The 8,119-nt window shown below is 34.3% G+C and overlaps 1 protein-coding gene across 2 annotated transcripts in view; it reads right to left on the bottom strand.

Moving 5' to 3' along the window:
- LOC116164530 (dentin sialophosphoprotein) overlaps positions 1 to 6,108 on the bottom strand; it is a 59,970-nt gene extending 53,862 nt beyond the window's left edge. The window contains exon 1 of one of the 2 annotated variants that reach the window (XM_031478723.1): positions 5,984 to 6,108. The gene's annotated coding sequence lies outside the window, so the exon portion shown is untranslated. The remainder of the gene's footprint in view (positions 1 to 5,983) is intronic. The other variant, XM_031478725.1, reaches the window with a different exon arrangement.
- Positions 6,109 to 8,119: the final 2,011 nt, after the last annotated feature.

Here is an 8,119-nt window from a genome sequence, read left to right as displayed (position 1 = left end):
TACACACTTTTTGATGTCTATTCATTTGATCAAAAATGCCCTAGGAATGGAACGTGTTTGACAGTTTTTAATTGATGTAATTTCCGCTTCATAAAGCATAAGAACAAAGTACAATCGGTAGATCGCACCTGGACCCGCGGGCCCTGTTTTTTTATTCTCTTGCATAACGAAGTCAAAGGAACGATAAATTAATTAGCAGGTGTGAGACGACTAATTTATTGCGTAATCTGCCGCTACAAATTTACGATCATCATTGAACTTTTAAAAATAGTCTATTATTATTCAACTATTCAACAGGTAAGACTCGAACCTATTGAAATCAATTTATTGACGTAAAGTTGATAAAAGTTTTCAAAACGAAAGCTTTACTATGATTATTGGCGATTTCCTTTTCCACTTCAGTTTATTTATTGCAGAAAGTTTGAAGTTAACTGCACTTTATTTTCGGATCAATTTTCATTCAGCGTCGTAAGCAACCACCTGGTAGGGTTACTACGTAATTATATTACACAATGATTGACTTGAAACATTAATGGATGTAAATTGGCACCTGTTATACGTGTGTTAAAGGGACAAAAAAACGCGAAGCTTTTTTTGTAGATAAAGGATCTTTCCTTTGTGATTTAATCTGCTATCGAGCGTAACATGCACGCAATGCGGCAGAGCCAAAGAGAAATACTTGCGAAGTCGCCTACATTCGCTGAATATTTATTTCTACACACACGCGGCATGTGTTTTACTCGATCGTGGCGTATATAGACAAAACCGAAATTAACCTGGACAATGGGAACAATTGCTAGAGGGCTAAAATACGAAGTAAAATCTACAAGAAAACATGGCAAATATCAAAGTGATGTATTAATCCTATAAGGCCATAAAAAGATCCCATGTGTTTGCAGAAAATATTAATTTCTAAATCTCGACACAGCTTGAGAAGTGGAAACCGGATTTTATATGAAACCTAAGGCCGATATTAAAACAGTTTATGTACCTCCTTTTTTTATAAATAAAGCGATTTGTATCGATCCTTAGTTTTGCACGAGATGTCCAAATTTTTATAAGAAATAAATAAACGTGTGTGCTTTCACATAAATTTGCGTAGTCCCTACCTGTATATTCTACTATTTTTGACTATGAAAAAAATTTGACTCTCCTATGATTTTTGAGTTTATCGTTAGGACCGTCATTCAACAAATGGACCTATTTAGTGCTTCTTTGTGCTTCATATCTTGGATCTTGGATCAACACAGCACGACCGACCGTTGCTAGCTTACTGCCCTTATTAAAAGCAATAACAACAAAAACGATTAACGTGCTTTGTTGTGCTTCCTGATGTGTGTAGGTGTGTGTACTGTGTAGTAATGCTGTATTGTTTTTCTCTATGTCTACTTTTAAATGACAACATCCTGTTGAAGGGCGCCTAATTTTATGCAACCAAAATAACATCTTAAAACAAATAAAGATCTGGTGTGGATATGAATTAATTAATTTTTTAAAAAACCAAGACAAATGCAAAATAAAAGAATTTCACGTTTTAAATGTATAGTAGTAATTACTAGTATACAGGCTACCTAAAAGTATTCAGGCTTTCATTGATAGTTTAAATTTCATCTCAAAATTGGAATACCAACTTAAGTTTTTCATGATCTTTCCGATTTTACGGGATGTCGATAACAACTTCTTATTTTAAACAGAACGCCCTGTATTTTATTGCATTTTCAAACTCTGCATGAAAATCTACGTCTTGTGATACCACATCTTCCTATGCCCAGCATCAAAGGTTTCCAAGTTATTCAATATTTTTCAAAACTTTTGACGTTTCACTGTTCTTTTGATCCCTGTACCTAAACTCTGTTGGCTTGAATTTCAAAAAGTCTTCTATAATCAACAATATTGAATGGTTGCTACATGAGAATGATTTATATTTTGATCCTTCTACAGGGTGTTTTAAAAGTAATGGTCAATTTTAATAACTTCAAACCTTAAAAAGTTTATTTTTTACATAGTGATGAATTATTGGACTTTTTTTAACGAAAAATCGTATGGAAAGTGGTACTTTTTTTCACGATTTTTACTATGCGTTTCCATGGAGTTTAGTCCTGTCTATGAACAATACCATCCATTTTTGAGTGACAGTAAATCGCGAATGTCAATAAAATTATTCAATTGTGGGTTATTATGGATCACTATGGAAAAAAATTTCATGTACAACACGTGTTGAAAGTGTCTTTTTTCCATGAATTTACTTGATTAACTCGGGCTTCGCCCTCATTAATCAAACTACAAATTCATGAAAAAAATATCACTTTCAAAACTAGTTGTATAAATATCTATTTTCAAATGAAACTTTCAAATTTGAAAAAATTCTATATCAATCCATTCCCTATACCTATCTGTTATGCTTTCCATTTTATTTTAAACTACAGTATACAAATTTTACAAAAAAATCCCTTGAAAATCTTAGATCATTCGGGAATGTCTAAAAATTCTAAAAACTTTACAGCAAGACCCTTTAAAATATTTGAGCTGCTTCTGAGGAACGTCTGAAGATTGACATTAACAATTAACAAGCACTTTTTCTAAATAAACCGAAGGCCCAACGCGTTTCCTTGGAAGCAACCCTAAAAAAAGTGGTGGTAAGAGTTACAAAGACTGGCGGCACGTCTTTGAATAGGTTTTGGGGTATGCCCTTTCCGATTATGTAAACACGAAAGAGCGCGCCTCTCTAAATGGGGCTGCGAAAAAAATTGTGATTTCGACGAAATTTGGTATACTTATATTTGGTATTTGGTATATTTTATATAAATTTCGTAAACAGACAATTAACACCAAATTTGACGGCAGCTTCGAAATAAACCTGTTTTTTTCTTATCGGCGATAACACATGCTTATCTTGAAACTAATTGTTTCATCTTACACAACGCTATAACAAGAATTCTTATCGCAATGGCCTAGATAAACTTTTTAATACAACCTTTTTCACTTTTACCATTAAAAAATAAATAAATAAATAAACAAATTTCGATTCCAAATTCCAAGGCGGTTGGAATTGAAACAAAACTTAAACATTTAGCAATTCTTACACAAAACAACGTTGAACTTTAAATAGAAATAACGAAATTCAAAGCCAGCAACCAAATTAACACACCAAAAAATTAATATTCCACATAAATTATACGTGCCGGGCCCAAACAAAACGTCTGCATTACGTTATTTATACAACAGTACTTTTTCTAAAAAAAAAACCAAACACAGAAGATGTCGATCTCGATGGTGAACACCAATTTACGGAGGTGGGAGCGGGACCGCAGTGTCCGACTTCTGCTGCTCAAGAGGGCCATATTTTTTTAAATAGCAACCACTATTTTTTTTATCATATTCTTAAAGTGCACACTTTTTCCGCTATATCCAAAAAGTGTAGGTACTCTTTAATAATATGTTACGAAATAGTCCAGTCATTTAAGGCAAAAAATAAGGCCAACCTCGGAATGAGAGATAATAAGCTGTAAACTTCTGTAAACCTTTATTTTGTCATTCTGAAAGTTGTCTCAAAAGTCACATAAAATCTCGTGTCCGCGTCTTAAGATATTCAAGGTCAAAGGTCTCAAAAATCGTTTTTTTGCAAATAGCTCATTTCCTATGGTTTTAATACCATTTGTACTTATTATAAAAAGTGTAGGGGATAAAATTATCTACAACTTTTACCCCAAACATTTGTCTGTATACTCAAAGGTTTTTGAGATAAAGGACGGTGAGCGCGCGGCGCTTAGTGGTTTACACTTTACAGTCTAATTCAAGGTCAACCGTAAGTCCAGATAAATTGCTAATACAATATTTTGCAACTGCAAGAATGGTTGTGGTTCACGCTGGGGGTGCAGGAAATCGGGGTTGCAATGTCCTATAGCTTGCGGCCAGTGTAATGGACAAGTGTGCCTTAACACTTCATCCTATCAAAGTGATCTCGATGAAGACAGTGCATTTGACCCCGAAATTCTGGAAGATCTGGAAACAAATGTCCTTGACAACGATAATAATATTGAATTGCAAATTTTCGATGGTGATGATGATGAAAAAGAAAATTAATACTCAAATATTGCTAATTATAAGATTTTGAAAAATTTGAACTTAAACTGCAAGTAAATTAATGCAATCCAATAGAACATCACTATATTATCATCGTTAATTAATAAACAATGAAAATTATTTATAATTATATATTTTTTAACGATTTATAATCTTTATACCTGGACTTACGGTTGACCTTGAATTACACTGTAAACCACTAAGCGCCGCGCGCTCACCGTCATTTATCTCAATAACCGTTGAGTATATAGACAAATTTTTGGGGTAAAAGTTGTAGATAATTTTATTCCCTACACTTTTTATAATAAGCACAAATGGCATTAAAACCATAAGAAACGAGATATTTGCAAAAAAACGATTTTTGAGACCTTTGACCTTGAATATCTTAAGACGCGGACACGAGATTTTATGTGACTTTTGAGACAACTTTCAGAATGACAAAATAAAGGTTTACACAAGTTTATAGCTTATTATCTTTCATTCCGAGGTGAAACACTAATATGACTGGACTATAATGTAAAAATTACGTTCATTGTAAACACCTTCGTATGTTTCTATACAGTTCAACTTTGCGAAATGTTTACGTTTTATGTATTTCTTACGTATTGTAAACGCACACTTAGTCTTGCGCATAGTCGCAAAAATGGAAAATGGTTCAAAGTTACGTACGGTCAAAGATCATACTACTTGTAGTATGATCTTTGGTTTATTGTAAACAGCGAAGTAAATTTACGGAAACGATACGGATATGTACGAACGGTTACGGTTTATGAAATATTTACGTATATTTACGTATATACGCTCATTGTAAACAAACACTTATACTCGTACTTCCTTGTTTGTTTTTACACTATTCTTACCCATTTGCTCCTCAAAATTGTTAACGAAATCCATTTTTGCAAGAAATTATTAGCACACTGCACAATAATATTCGTGTTCAATTATGATATTATTTATGCCATACCGAATTGTTGTTTTTTACCATGATACCTACAGGTTTTTACACCATTGCAACATTTGGATCTTGAAAATTGAAATGCAATAATGTGAAACCCGGCCTAAGATTATGTGTCTACAGGTACACCATATAAGTCTGTTTTGTTTTTAAAATACTTTCTTTCCTGCAGGTACTAAACATGTTTAACTATGAACTGAATTTTTTTGTAATGTACAGTTGTACACTGCTATAAGCGGTTTGACGCATGTGGAATGGATAGTCCATGAGGTAAATAATACCAAAAAATAAACAACACCTGCATGTAAATGATGTCTTTAAATTTAAAAGATTGGTTAAACACCGCATTTGCATATGTGAATAGCCAATGAGCAATTTAAGCTTTGCGTTCATGATTCCCTTGATCCTAATTGCACCAAAATGTACGGCGATAAAACAGTTTTCAAATCAACTTGCATGATAGATTCCAAAAGTTGTTACTATCAGATTTAGTCAGTAATAAGGGTGGGTAATATAGCCAGGCAATGCATTTACATTATTCATAAATGGTACTTACATAATGTGAAAGAATCTGCATTTTATCGTTGTATGATGCAAAATAATGCAAATGATCATTTCGTTCAAAGGTAAATTTTCAAAAGACGTAGGATGAAACAACATGTGATTAATATTTTACAGTTTACACGAATTGTCTTTGAAAGTACTAGACAGCTCTATATCTAAAAGTCAACACATTTTTGACGTTTGTGTTTACATTGTCTATATATTTCAACTTCTCCAAGCTTAAGACATACCTACCTACCTATTTACCTAATTCTTTATTTGATGGCACAAGATTGGATTGCAACAAGCTGGCGGTAATAAAATTAAAAACAGATGCATTGAGCATTGTCATGCCAAACTCAAAATGTTTCTGCATCTAAAATATGTTTTAAAGGCACTTACCCCTCTGTCAGCATTCAATTACACCGCACTTAGATTTTCTGACTACTTTAAATTTAGGCCCTAAATTGAAGTGTACGTATATCACTAACAACAGGTCGACTGCGATTGCAAGGGATGCTAGACAGCGTCGCGGCGGCGGGCGTCTCGTACAATAGCGCCACCAAGTGTGAACAACTGAAGCAGTACCTAAATTCAATCAATATTGTGAGGTAATTTTACGACCTTTTGCGTTTTAATTTGAAAACGAAAATTGGGTAGATTTATTTCGCTACCTAAGCCCAGAAGAGGCAGGTAGATATTGCATTTATTGAAAATACAGACCTTGTCTCTCCAGTCGTTGCATCATTAAAAAGTATGAAATAAAATTGAAATTTCTTTTTAAAAAAACCTGTTTGCTTCAGTGTAGGATGGAGGATTACGTCACGGTTTTGCATTTTGACGTGACCCACTGCATTTGTATTGAGTGTTTGGTAAGTACAGACATTTTTCAATGGTATTATTGTGATGGTTTAAACCAAATATTCCCCTTTGAAAATATCGCTTTTCACTGTAAATTGTTAAATGAGCAACAAGTTTAAGAACGGGGTAGTATTACAGAGTACTTTTGGGAGCTTTAGTTAAATGTTTCTCGGTAAGTGAAGGGAATTTTTTGAAAATTTGCAGTTAGGAGTTACTCTGAAGTCCGAATAGATGTAAAATCTTTTCAAAATGGTGGCGCGTCCGGAAATACCGGAAGTAACTAGTAACTTCGTTAATTTAAGTAGTAACCCCTATTTTTGTTTGCATTTTTGGATTCTACGTAAAATTGATACCCACATGTCGTCTACAGTGTATGGTTTTTAGGTTATTTTGACTTTTACAAAAAAATGGCGGTTATGCGTGAAAATTGATTACTTGAAAACGGTTATAGTTATCGCAACACATTTTTACCTGTGCACAGAGAAAGAATAGGGCCTTATTTTAGTGTACTTAGGTGCGCGCGTGGTATTGTTTGCGTTTTGTCCGTCCGTCCGGATCCACTTCTGCGGTTTTGAACAACTTGTAGGGGAATGGCACTAAAATCCTGGAATTTTTTGCAATATGTAGCCTAGACCGTGAAGTGTGCCTAACGGCCATCAAATTTCGCTGTCTCTAAACCCCACCCCCCATGAATTATTTCCTGAGATGCTGGTTTTGAATGTAAAACGTGTATAACTTTTATACACGACAACCAACTGGTCTCAGAATACGCATGCGTATGCCAACTCCGGCTATAACCAATTCTTCCGACATTTTCACCACCACTGTCTTGTCCCCTGCCTTTTTTAGCGCATTTCCACAAACAAATACGCTATTGTGGCCACTTTGTCCGTCCGTCCGTCCGTCGCCCGTCCGCTCGTTCGTTGAGACGCTACTAGTTCTTTATCTTAAGAGCTATTGTTCTACTTTTTTCGCTATTTTGTTCGTTATGGTGTCGAGGCTTGCACCAAGGAAGGAATTTTTTCTGCGTTTATTAATAATCCTAGAGATCGTTTATAATGTTGTATTGCTGTCTGTCGTCTGTCTGTTGGTCTATCCGTGTGTTCCTTTGTCTGTCTGTCCCTCTATCTGTCCGTGTGAATGATAATTTTGTTTAAAAATGTCCGATCGCTTTTAGATCTCCGTTAGTTATGAACTGAATTGCATGAAATTCAATATGGGCATAGCTTTAGCCATATAATACGCAATGCCAAAAGTTGAGTCGAATCGATTCAATATTCACAGTGCCCTTTTTGCATCTCGACCATTTATAAACCGAATTGCAAACTTTTTTATTTATAAAAGTATTTGAAGGAAATTAAATACATAGGCACTTGGAATAAATGAAAATCTAACGCCAGTTTCAAAATTTGGTTTTGCGCATGCGCAGTTTCAACTTTCTTATTTAAGAAAAGCATTGAAATGAAATTCTTCTTATAAACAGAAATTAAAGTAGCACGTCAAACATGGATTGCACATGTGCAACGCTATCTTTCATATCTGTGGCCGGATTTTTACGATTTTAACAGAAGTTGCATCTTACAAATGGGAAATGAATGTAAGTGGAAATGCGCTTTTTGTAAATCGTTTATGATTACTTTTTAACTTGTTTAACTAACAACTCCCTTTACACACGGC

This window comes from Photinus pyralis, unplaced genomic scaffold (genome assembly GCF_008802855.1).
Source record: "Photinus pyralis isolate 1611_PpyrPB1 unplaced genomic scaffold, Ppyr1.3 Ppyr1.4_LG2, whole genome shotgun sequence".
Classification (NCBI taxonomy): Eukaryota; Metazoa; Arthropoda; class Insecta; order Coleoptera; family Lampyridae; genus Photinus; species Photinus pyralis.
Note: the sequence above shows the minus strand (reverse complement) of the source record. Positions and strands in the feature narration are given on the sequence as shown.